Here is a 12,921-nt window from a genome sequence, read left to right as displayed (position 1 = left end):
TGACACCTGACAGCATCGTGGGGCTCTGTATCAAGATGCTTTTACTACAGCCCTATAAAAGTGTCAATCAGCCAGACCCCTTAAAGTATCAGTAGCAGAAACCCCAAGCACTTGTATCACCTTTATCTTGTGTAAATAAAAATTGACAGAACAGATCAGCGAGAAACAGCTGTCAATCAAACAATGCTTTCCCTGGGGAGCAGGTATTTCAACAGATGTTGATAGTGGGGGATTCAGTGATGGTAATGCCATTGAGCCTCAAGGGGCCATGGTTACATTCTCTCTCGTTGGAGATGGTCATTGCCTGGCATTTGTGTGGTGCGAATGTAACTTTCCACTTGTCAGCCCAAGCCTGGATATTGTCCAGGTCTTGCTGCATTTGGACTTGGACTGCTTCAGTATCTGAGGAGTTGCAAATGGTGCTGAACATTTTTCAATCATCGGTGAACATCCCCACTTCTGACCTTATGATGGAGAAAGATCATTGATGAAGCAGCTGAAGATGGTTGAGCCTAGAACACTACCCTGAGGAACTCCTGCAGTGATGTCCTAGAACTGAGATGACTGATCTCCAAAAATCATTACCAACTTCCTTTGTGCTAGGTATGACTCTAACCAGCGGAGACTTTTCCCCCGATTCACACTGACTCCAGTTTTGCTAGGGTTCCTTGATGCCACACTTGAATCAAATGATGTCAAGGGCAGTCACTCTAACTTCACCTTTGGAGTTCAGCTCTTTTGTCCATGTTTGAACCAAGGCTGTAATGAGGTCAGGAGCTCAATGACCCTGGCAGAACCCAAACTGGGTGTCAGTGAGCAGGTTATTGCTAAGCAAGTGCCGATTGATAGCACTGTTGATGACTCCTTCCATCATGCTACTGATGATGGAGGGTAGACTGATAGGGCAGTAATTGGCTGGGTTGCATTTGTCCTGCTTTTTGTGTACAGGACAGACCTGGGCAATTTTCCACATAGCCGGGTAGATGCCAGTGTTGTAGTTGTACTGGAACAGCTTGGCTAGGGGCACAGCAAGTTCTAGAACACAAGTCTTCAGCTATTGCTGGAATATTGTCACGGTCCGCAGCCTTTGCAGTATCCAGTGCCTTCAGCCCTTTCTTGATATTATGTGGAGTGAATCAAATTGGCTGAAGACTGGCATCTGCAATGCTGGGGATCTCCAGAGGAGGCCAAGATGGACCAACCACTCGGCACTTATGGCTGAAGATTGTTGTGAATGCTTCAGCCTTATCCTTTGCACTGATGTTCTGGGCTCCTCCATCATTGAGGATGGGGATATTTGTGGAACCTCCTCCTCCAGTGAGTTGTTTAATTGTCCACCACCATTCACGACTGGATGTGGCCGGACTGAAGAGCTTGGATCTGATCCGTTGGTTGTGGAATCACTTAGCTCTGTCTATCACTTGCTGCTTATGCTGTTTGGCATAGTAGTCAATGTGTTGTAGCTTCACTAGGTTGACACCTCATTTTTAAGTGTGCCTTGTGCTGCTCCTGGCATGCCCTCCTGCACTCTACATTGTACCAGGGTTGATCCCCGGCTTGATAGTAATGGTAGAGTGGGGGATATGCTGGGCCATGAGGTTACAGATTGTGTTTGAATACAGTTCTGCTGCTGCTGATGGCCCACAATGCCTCATGAGTTGCTAGACCTATTCGAAATCTATCCGATTTAGCATGGTGGTAGTGCCACACAATACGATGGAGGGTATCCTCAATGTGAAGACAGGACTTCATCTCCACAAGGATTGTCCAGTGGTCACTCCTACCGATACTGTCATAGGCAGATGCATCTGCGGCAGGCAGATTGGTGAGAATGAGGTCTAGTATTTTTTTCCCTCTTGTTGGTTCCCTCACCACCTGCTGCAGACCCAGTCTAGCAGCTGTGTCCTTACGGCTCAGCCAACTGTGTCTGTGGTGGTGTTACTGAGCTACTCTTGGTGATGGACATTGAAGTCCCCCACTCAGAGTACATTCTGCACCCTTGCCACCCTCAGTGCTTCCTCCAAGTGATTTTTAACATAGAGGAACATTGATTCATCAGCTGAGCGGTGGGGAATGGAGGGAGGGGGCCATTTGTGATAATCAGCAGGAGGTTTCCTTGCCCATGTTTGACCTGATGCCATGAGACTTCATGGGTTCCAGAGTTGACGTTGAGGACTCCCAGGGTAACTCCCTCCCAAAAATATATACTGTGCTGCCACCTCTGCTGGGTCTGCCCTGCCGGTGGGACAGGACATACCCAGGGATGGTGATGGTGGTGTCTGGGGCACAATCTGTAAGGTATGATTCCATGAAGATGACTATATCAGACTGTTGCTTGACTAGTCTGTGAGAAAGCTCTCCCAAGTTTGGCACAATGCCCCAGATGTTAGCAAGAAGGACTTTGCAGGGTCGACAGGGCTGAGTTTGTCGTTGTCATTCTGGTGCTTAGGTCTATGTCAGGTGGTCTGTCCAGTTTCATTCCTTTTTATTTACCTTTTTGTGCTTTGATACAACTGAGTGGCTTGTTCAGCCTTAAGAGTCAACCACATTGCTGTGGATCTGGAGTTAGATGTAGGCCAGACCAGGTAAGGATGGAAGATTTCCTTCCCTATAGGGAATTAGTCCTTTAGTGAACCAGATGGATTTTTATGGCAATCAACAATGGTTTTTATAGTCATCATTAGACTTTTAATTCCAGATTTTTATTGAATTCAAATTCCACCATCTGCCGTGGCGGGATTCAAACCCGGGTCTCCAGAGCATTACCTGGGTCTTTGGATTACCAATAGTATCATCTCCAGCAGGCCAGACCGAGGAGGGTGCACCTGCCCCAGAGCAGGAGGCCCTTAGCAGGCTGGGGCCATCCAGGCCTCAGGCCTCCAGAGGGCCAAAGTAATCTCAGACAAAAGGGCAGACTGCCACAACCTCTGCTGCAGATGTTGAGGTTGCACCTAGACATTGCGATAGAGACAATACAGCTGAGCACTCATCAGGAGGTGTTCCAAAGCATCACTTTTATATCGTGACAGTACTCGACATTGTCCATCTCACAAAGCCAATCATTTCTAGGAACCCTAAGTCAATGAGTGCACAGTCATGCCACGAATTACAAATCAATTTGCATTCTGTCACCTCAGAGGGATTCCGTGAAGCAGCCAGCCCATTCAGGAGCAAACTATGATCATCATAGGTAAGTGGACGTGTTCCTCAGGATGAGCACACACCTGTGACAGCACATACTCATTCCCCTCTAACAGACATTTCAGATGCCACTGAGTGGAACCGACTTCCATCACTCAGTGTCATGCATGAGGGAATGGGAATAACAAAGGAATAACACTTAGCCTTCAACACGGAGATGAAATTACACTGCAGGGAGGCATGAAAGGCTATGGTGCTCAACGATGAATATTGCTTTAACCAAAACCTCACAGTCATAAAAGAAACATCATTGCAAAGTGCATTTGGGTGAAAAGGACTCCAACGTTGGTCGCAAAAAATACTTATAACATCCACATATGACGGCATCAGGATAATCACTAATCTTGATGAACAATTCTCATGAGGTTACATAATGTCTGCTTAAGATGCAAGGGTTGCATGTGTGTAGTAATTATAGTTTTGATAAACATAGGACTGTAGCTTTAAGAATAATCCTAAGATGCAAGATTTATGTAAACCAATGAGTTCGCAGCACAGGGAACCTCTAGGAGAGAGAGTTCTTCTGTAGTTATAGAGTTTGATGCACATATGTAGCTGCTGTTGCTGTCTTGTAAATAAAGTTCAATGTTTCTACCAAGAAAAGTTGCCTGGAAAATCAACTCTCTAACAAACTAGCGACGGGATAAAACAGATCCAGTGCAGTCCCTTGCCCAGAGATTGTGAGTATCTGAGATAACTAAACAGAAAGGAAGATATACTCATCTAAGATGCCACAGTTTGGCAGAATTGATCCCTTTGAACCAGCCACAGAACACTTGTCTCAATGTATAGAATGTCTTGCATTCTACTTGCAAGCCAACGAAATCATAAGGCAGGAAAAGAGGAGAGTGATTTTCCTGAGTATTTGTGGGTGAAAGACCTACAGTTTAATTCAAAGCTTGACGTCCCCCAGTGCCCCAGATTTGAAGACTTTCAATGAATTAGTAGACCTCGATAAGGGACATTTACAACCCAAGCCCTCAATCACAATGCAGAGGTTTAGGGTCAATTCATGGAATAGGGCCTCAGGAGAGACCATTGCTACCTGCATGGTGAAATTAAAACAACTAACGGAATATTGTGATTTTAGTGAATGACTTGAATGACTTGAATCGTTTGGCATGTGGCGTGCAGAAATATACTATTCAGCGAAGATTGCTGGCTGAAGTGGATCTTGATTTTAAGAAAGCATTAGAAATAGAGCGTGTGATGGAAAGCACTGTAAGGGATTCACAAGCAATTCAAGGGTTGCAAAATGGCACCGTTCGCCTAGTTGGGCAGGAACAGTCAGCCGAAAGTGACGCGAAAAGCAAGACTTCGCCGCGAAACAGGAAACAGCCTCCACTAACCATAAACTTAGAAGAAACAGCTTAGCAACAAAGTCGAAAACTAACTTTTACCGACGTGGAAACAATCATACTCCTAACGATTAGCAGTTTAAAAATGTAGGGTATTATTTTTGTCACAGAAGAGGACACATATTGAAACATTGCAAAGCGAGATTTAAATAAACAAAGTCCAATGAAGAATGTAGTGTACAAGAGCCAGAAACAACCAATTCTGACATTTATTCGTTATTAAACATGAAAGTTGGGAAGACAGAGCCAATTATTGTCACACTGCAAGTGAATGGTAAACCCTTAAAAATGGAAGTAGACACAAGTGCTTCTGCCACTGTAATAGGAGAACACATTTTCAGATATTTAAATAAAGGTGATCAACAATTAAATTTGGAACAAGCGTCTGCCCAGTTGAAAATGTACACAGGCAAAGAAATGCAGGTAAAAGATATCACCAGAGTAACTGTTCACTATATACACCAATCGGCACAACTACTGGTGATGGTATTAGAAGGCTGAGAACCAAGCCTTCTAGGTCGAAATTGGTTGAGGGAAATTAACCTTGATTGGCCAGTGAGATTTCAAAAGGAAGCAAGAAGAGTTCCTGAGTGGAAAAAGGAACAAGGCCAGATACTTCTGAAAGAGCCTGGATAGTCCAAGGACCAGAACTGGAGGAAAAAGTAGTGTGTAGCCATTCAGCAACCTGAAGAAATGAAGACTGTCTTAAACAACAACATGGAAGAACAACAGAAGAAACCCAAGGAGACTCTGCTAAATGACAGAATTCAAGATGAAGTGAGTGAGCTTCGCAAAGAAAAGGAAAACCTGTTGAAAGACCTTCACACACAACAAGGATCCCTCAGGTCAAAGTTTGTGCCTCTGGAAAATTACAAAGAGAAACAGGAGGAATTTAACGTCACTCTGAACAAACTGAAGAACCAGTTGGCACAGAAGTCACAGCAATGTTCAAGGTTCCAGGAGGAAGCCCAAAAGATACAAGAAGGAGACAGAAGAGCTGAAGAATCAGCTAAATGAAGCTAAAGAGACTCTGAAAGGAAAAGTCATAGAACTTTCCAAGATGCGAGTGGATAATGAAGTCATGGGTAGTTCAATTACTGAACTAAGACAAGTTGAGATTTCACCTGAGAGAAGTCTGGCCAACAGTGAAGTCAAAAAGAAGGCCGAGACTAAATTCTGTGGTATAAAGAAGACACGCAGGAAGAGGATACAGAATTACTGATGAGGCGCCATCTTCGAACAAGACTAAACGTGATAGGTAGGGGAAGGTGGAGAAAAGTCAAGGGAACCAAAAAGCAACTTATGATTTGCATAGTCGTGAGTGACAATTTACTGTTGGAGAGGCAGTATAAGTAAAGAATTTCGGTGGAGGACTGAAGTGGTAACCTGGTAAAGTAAGCTCTGTGACCAGACCATTGTTGTACCTCGTGGAAGTGGAGGGCCGGATCACCCGTAAGCATATGGATCACTTAAGAGGAAGGGAGATAGCCCAACAAAATGACGTTCCACCTGTAACCATTGCTGAACCTGTGGTACCTGCTGAAGTTGTTCAACCAAGGACAGACATGCCTGATGTCTCTGTCGAAATGGAAGACACTGAGCTGCCTGTGCCTAATGAAGTACCTGAGGTTAATGCAGTTCCAGAGAATGTGTTTCCTGCCAAAAAATCAGAAGTCGTGGAGCTACGACATTCCACATGAATCAGGAAACCACCCGAAAGACTGAACTGTAATTTCATGACCTGAATAAATATTGTAATGTCATGAGATAAATATCCTTGTAAATACAAAATGTACAGAAAAGTTAAAGTGGGAGGACTGTAGTAATTATAATAAATGTAGGACTGTAGCTTTAAGAATAATCCTGTGTTGCAAGTTCACATGATCTGTGTAAAACAATGAGTTAGCAGCATGGGGAACCTCGAGGAGGGAGTTCTTCTTTAGTTATAGAGTTGGATGCACACACATAGTTGCTGCTGCTGTCTTGTAAATAAAGTTCAATGTGTCCACCAAGAAACGCTGCCTGGAAAATCAACTCTATAACAATGTGTCTTCTCCAGGCATTGTTTTCATATGGAAAATGCCTTTGTTCATGTCACTGACGTGGAACTAAAGATGATTCACTGTGATGAGATTGAGTGAGACTTAACAAAACGGAGAAACAAGATGGGAGATCCTTGGGTGGGGGGATGCATTTGGTACCCTTGAATGAACGTAGGACATTGCATTACATCAATTAGCCATTCAATGCCTGAGACTTGAAAGAGATAAAAGCAAAATATATTCACAATAGTGCAGATTATGTACAGTGAATAAACACCTATGCCACCATTGTGCATTCAAAACTTCTAAATTTTCCTAACTCTATCGCAACAACTAGGTGCAACCCCAACATCTGCAGCAGAGGTGGAGGAAGCCTGCTGACTGTTATGCCCTGTTGTCTGAGATTACTTTGGCGGGTGTCCTCTGGAGACCTCTGGCCTGGATGGCCCTGGCCTTCTAAGGGTCTCCTGCTCTGGGGCAGGTGCACCCTCCTCAGTCTGACCTGCTGGTGTTGATGGGGGTCACAGGCTGAGGGGATTTGGAGCAGCAGGACACCCTTGGAGTGTCCTGGGTGGATGCCCCTGGGGTGTCTGGCTGATGCACCTCTTCCCTTTGGGTTCCTGAGGGCCCCTTCCTGATTCCTTGAGGAGAAGGGGCAACCAGAGGGAGGTTGCAGTGTCCTGACCCCCTCTCACCTAGCCACTGATGGAGTGATGGCTAGAGTGATGGTGTGCCGGTTTGAGCGCAAATCCGGCAAAAGCTGCTGGATCTGGGTCTCCAAGGCAGCCACCACCCTTCCAATGGAGACTTTGATGTGCTCGCATGCCGGAGCCACAACATCAGGCAGAACATGGATGGACTCCATCCTTTGTTCCAGTCTGTTGATGGTCTTTGACAACTCTGCCTGATGTTCCCCTGCCTATCTTTGCATCTCCAAAATTTCTCTCAGGGCTAATTGCAAAGGCTCATCATCATACTCGGACTCTGCAGGGCCTGGCCTCCAGCAATCCTCCAAGTGTCAGAGACCTCAGCTGTCACTGCCTCCGCCTGCTATGGACTCATGTCTGTGAGGTGAACACCAGATTGTAACCCTGAGCCTAGTCTAGAACTAGGTCCCACCGAGGTGTGCGTATCTGCACTGGTGGAGGGTGCAGGTGAACACAGTGACAGGTCTTAGTCAGATGCTTCCTCTACCTCCTCATCTGAAGTGCTCTGCGGGCTGAGACTGAGGTGCTTGCTGGAACTCTGCCTCCGCCTTTTTTTGCTGGTGGCTGGAATAGAGAGAAGAGATAATTAGTGATTGACTATGCAGGCGCCTACACTAAAATTCACTCACAGTTGTTGGGGAGGCCGATCTCACCTTCTGCGCAGGAGTGATCTCTATCCTTACCAGCGAGTTCTGCCTCCTGCTCCTCATGGGAGGAGGATGTCCTCAGCTCCAGGGTACCCCTCTGGTCTTCGCTCTCTCCCGCCAATTGTGGGCGATCTTGTCCTGCATAAAGATAGATGGATTGACTGTGAGCACTACGGATGAAAGAGCATTTCAGAAGCATGCATGTCTGTTGTGTGTGCTGAGCCCTCCCCAGTAAGGGATTAAGATGCTGGTTTGTGCAGGATCTTACATGAGATGGTGATCTTAAAATGGCTGGCAGACATGCAGTGCTGATGTCCCATCTGCTGGTAGTGTGTGTCATCCCTGTGGATTCTAACCTTTAGACTGCCTGATGCCCTTATGAGAGTGTGAGTTAAGAGTGAGTGGAAATTCCACTTACCCTGGCAGTGTGCATCAGATCATTTGTATCCTGCATTGCAGGGTGGTCCTATTTTGAGTGCAACGGGTGCTGACGTCCCTGGTGAACCTCTCACAGGCCGGCGTGGTCAGGTGGGTGGACCTCCTGCTCTCATCCCTCGAAAAGAGGACTTCCTGCTGGATGGTTTGGATGAGAATCCCCATGGACACCTTGCAGAAGCATGGAGCCGAGGATTTTGTACATTTGGTCAGCATGCTAAAGTTCAGCCTACACCTGACCTGCAGTGAGTGAATGTCTATGTGGGTGTCATTTAAATATGGCGCCAGGACCTTCGACCCCCAAGAGGTAACAACGGGCAGATAAATCACTGCCCACCGGCCACGAGATTCAGCAAGCTTCTCCTTAATGCATAATTAATGAGCTGAAAAACAGAAAATCAGGCACAAAAATCTAGCGCACCACCCAGCGGGAATCATGCCAACTTTGCCGCCCGCCACCACAGTCTCAAAATTGAAAATTCCGTCCATTTGCTATATTTTCATCCCTTCAACCACATAATCCCTGAAAAAAACAAATATTTCATTCAAGTGCTCAATCGCTTATAAATAAAAGCATTTTTATTCATAGCCCCACATCAAATACTTCATAACTACTTGGAGCTGTCAATCAAATTGTGAACTGACAGGCCCCCAACTGTGATATTGATAGGTTGTGGAATCAGTCATGCAGCAGAAATCCTATAATGAAAGCTCTCAGGTTTATGTCAAAAGACAGGGTGAAGTAGCAAGCATTGATTTTTTTTAAACTGCAGAACTTTTGTAAAAAAAACATTTTAAGGCCTGGACAACTTGACAGTTCCAATCAGCTTGACAGTTCCAATGAGTTTATCCACTTTTTATGTACATTCAAATTTAATTTTAACAATTCCAAAGGGTACTTGACCCCACCCAAATGGCACCTATGCTCTCCCAAAGGGCACCTGACCTCTCCAAAACATGTCCCCAGACCTCTCCAAAAGGGTGCCCTACTTCTCTAAATAACTCCCACAGCTTTAGACCTTCTCCTGAAAAGTGTAAAGCTGTGTTTTAGACATCCCACTAGTGAAAATTAGATCTGTTTGTAGGCAGCTACACTTTTCAATATGCAGCTTCCTCCGTGAACCTTGGATATGCAAACTACAACCCACTCCCTCCAACCCCCCCAACACCCCTGGCAAAATTGGTGATTGCTGGGTTCAGGGGTGGGACTTCTGGAATTGGGGCTTCAGTGCCATTTTGGATAAGCCAAAGGGGACCTTCTCTGTCTTTATGAAAATTCAGGCTTAAGTCACAGTGCAAAAATAATACCTACCAGCTTTGATAACCACAAGTAAAAACAATTTCTCAGAAAGTCCCAATCATGGCAAAACATTACAGCACAGAGGATAATTCCATCCGACCCCTTTCAAAAGAATAAGAAATGCCATAAGCTGTTTAATTTTCTGACTCATTGGTTAAGGAGAGATTGTTGGTCCCCTCGTTCATGGAGATCTCAGATGCTCCATTGTCCTCACCATGCTAATATCAGCTCACACTTCCAGCAATTTACAGCAAAACATTTTTTCAATGCTGTTAGTTTCTAGCTAACGAGTCATTCTGCAAAAAGCCCCACTTCAGCACTGGGCCACTCTGTTCAAAATAACGAGAACCAATTTTGCATTGTTATTTTAAACCTTATAAATATTTATTTTTCAGTAAATGTTTTGAGAAAAAAAGCAACCATCATACTTTGAATCTGATTAGTGTATATACAAATATAGGTAACTATAGTTCATCAAAATAGGAGGTGAAGCTAACAGCAAATCCTAGTATTCTTCTAACTTACTGTTACAAAGCAGGAGTTCAACTCAAAACTTTGTCCAGCTTGCTATTTTTAACACTTGCAAGGGTAGGAGCATTAATGTGCCAGTACAACACCAAAATTTCATCAAGTAGTTTTAATACATAAATTATTCTAAGATACTATAAGGAGAAGGAAAACAAAGTTAACATAAATAGGGGAGTTAGGAAAGCTATTGCTGAATAAATGGACTTTGAGAAAATGTTTAAAGGAAACACGAATAAACACTAAGGTTGCAGATAGTAAGGTCTAGACATCAGAAAGAGCCATCTCAAATAGTGGAATGAACACAGGGGCCCAGAGATAGTGAGTCAATGGGCTCGGGATGGGGCATGAAAGTGGAGGAGATCACGAAGGTAAGGTGGGACAAGCTCATGAAGAGATTTATCGGTGAAGATGCAGATTGTGAAAATGATATATTGGGGGTTAAGGAACTGCTGTAATTTATCAAAGATTACTGTAAAGGGCATTTAGGACAGTGCAGGATAGGATATGGAAAAATAAATTTTAGATGAGTTGGTTGTCGATGATGGGGTTTGTGAATGTGGCAAAAATGTTATTTGAATCTGGGGATGTCAAAACCATGAATAAGGATTTTGATTGCAGCTGTGAGATGGGCACTGATGGAGGCAATGTTTAGAGGTGGAACTGGTTTTTGATGGTAGTCGGGTGCAGGGGTTGAACGTCAAATCTGGATCAATAAAATGTAATGGCTCAAATACTAAAGTTCAGCTCATTCTGGTTCAGATAACATTGCATTGTTTTGACATTCCTTTCACCAACTTACCTTTTCACTGATATTGCTACAACTTGGCACAATAAAGAACGCAATTGCCAATTGAGTTTCAGCCATGACTCAGGTGGTAGCACACACATCTCTGAGTCACAAGTCCTGGGTTCAAGTCCACTCCAGAGCTTGAGCACAAAAATCAAGGCTTACACTTCAGTGCAACACTGTGGGAGTGCTGCATCGTGAGAGGTGCCATCTTTTGGATGTAACGTTAGACTCGAGGTTCCATTTGCCTGCTCAGATGGATTTAAATGATCCCATGGCACTATTTTGAAGATGAGCAGGAAGTTATCCCCGATGTCCAGGCCAATGTTTATCCCTCAATCAACATCATAAAAAACAGGTTATCTGGTCATCATCACATTGCTGTTTGTGGGAGCTCGTCTTGTACAAATTGCTTGCTGTATTTCCAACATTACAACAGAGACTACACTTCAGAACTACTGCATTGGCTATAAAGTGCATTGAGACAAATGGTGTTCATGAAAGGTGCTATAAAAATGCAAGTCTTTCTTTCCAAATACATTTGGACAGTCGCATCCCAGTTCTGGTGAACGTTAATCCAAACTAGAAAACTACCAATCGTAATTGGCATTAGATTTTGAGGCTCTCAGAGAAATGTTAAAAAGGCTTGTGTAGAAATGTCATGTATGTGTGATTAAGGGGTATTATTTTGTGGTTGGGCCTAAGGCTCATTGATAGAGTGGATGGAACTATATTCTACTTTTGGCCCATACTATACATGGCCTAGGGGTATTTAATGATTTAGGCCAAATGCAAAATGGTTGCAATCCTCTGCACAATCTTATCCAATTTTGATAGATGTTAGAAATTCAGCAACAGAAAAAAATAAACACATTGGATGATAAAACCACTATCAACGCAACAAATTGCAACATTTAATTAGAATATATATATTCTTTAAAAAAAAAAGTATTTGCATTTTTTTTTAATTACATGACTGGTTTGTGTAACTATTATGCTCCTGATTCTCCTAAATTTACTGTTATTGCTAACATTACCATGGTGATGCAAAGCTCCATTTCCCTCCTGCTGCTCCAACAACTGCTAAAATTAAAAACATATTTCAGTAAATGTGAAGCATGATTTTTGGTCAGTTTTGTGGCTTCACTTCCGAAAAACCTGACCAGTTACGGCTGCTAACTGGAAGCACTGCAGCATGAGTAGGAGTCAGGCATGAGTGGGAGAATCACCAAGTACAATTAAATTGCTTCCATATTTCTTCAAATTACCTATGTACAGAAAAAAATGCTGGTCCTTTTTTTTCTTTACATTGCTTCTGTTTTCTTTGATTTTACATTCCTTCTCACTCTCCCTGCAATTCTCTGTTCTTATCCTGTTAATGTCCTCCCTTCTGAATCACTGATTAATTGAAAGCTATCTTAACTGCACAGCATGTACTACAACAAGGTATCCATTGAGATTGTCTATTTTTGGAGAGAATCTCGATAACTATTGATAAAGCGCACCATGATAAAACTGTGCATGCACTTTAATGTGCTAAACAAAGTACACATTCTTGGAACTGCTGCCATTTTAAAACACCAGGTGATGGGCTGCAATTTTTAAGATACCAATGCTTAAAAACATATAGGGCAGAATTTTCCCTATGTCGGGTGGGCCGAGCGGGAGCGGGCGCGGGCGCGGACCCAATTGCTGCCCACGATCGGGTCCGCGCCACCATTTTACGTGGGCGGTCCAATTAAGACCCGCCCAGCGTATTTCACGACTCCCGTGCATAGCGGGAGTGGGCGGGCAGCGGCGGGCGCGCTCAGCCCGCCAGTTCCAATGGCTGCTCACAATGGCTGGGCAAAGGGCTCTTCAGAGGGGCAATGGAGGTGATGCAAGTCCAGAGGGTAGGCCATCGGGGCAGGGTAGGC

The sequence above is a fragment of the Cetorhinus maximus genome, chromosome 6, assembly GCF_964194155.1.
Source record: "Cetorhinus maximus chromosome 6, sCetMax3.hap1.1, whole genome shotgun sequence".
Lineage (NCBI taxonomy): Eukaryota > Metazoa > Chordata > Chondrichthyes > Lamniformes > Cetorhinidae > Cetorhinus > Cetorhinus maximus.
This window is presented reverse-complemented; position numbering follows the sequence as displayed.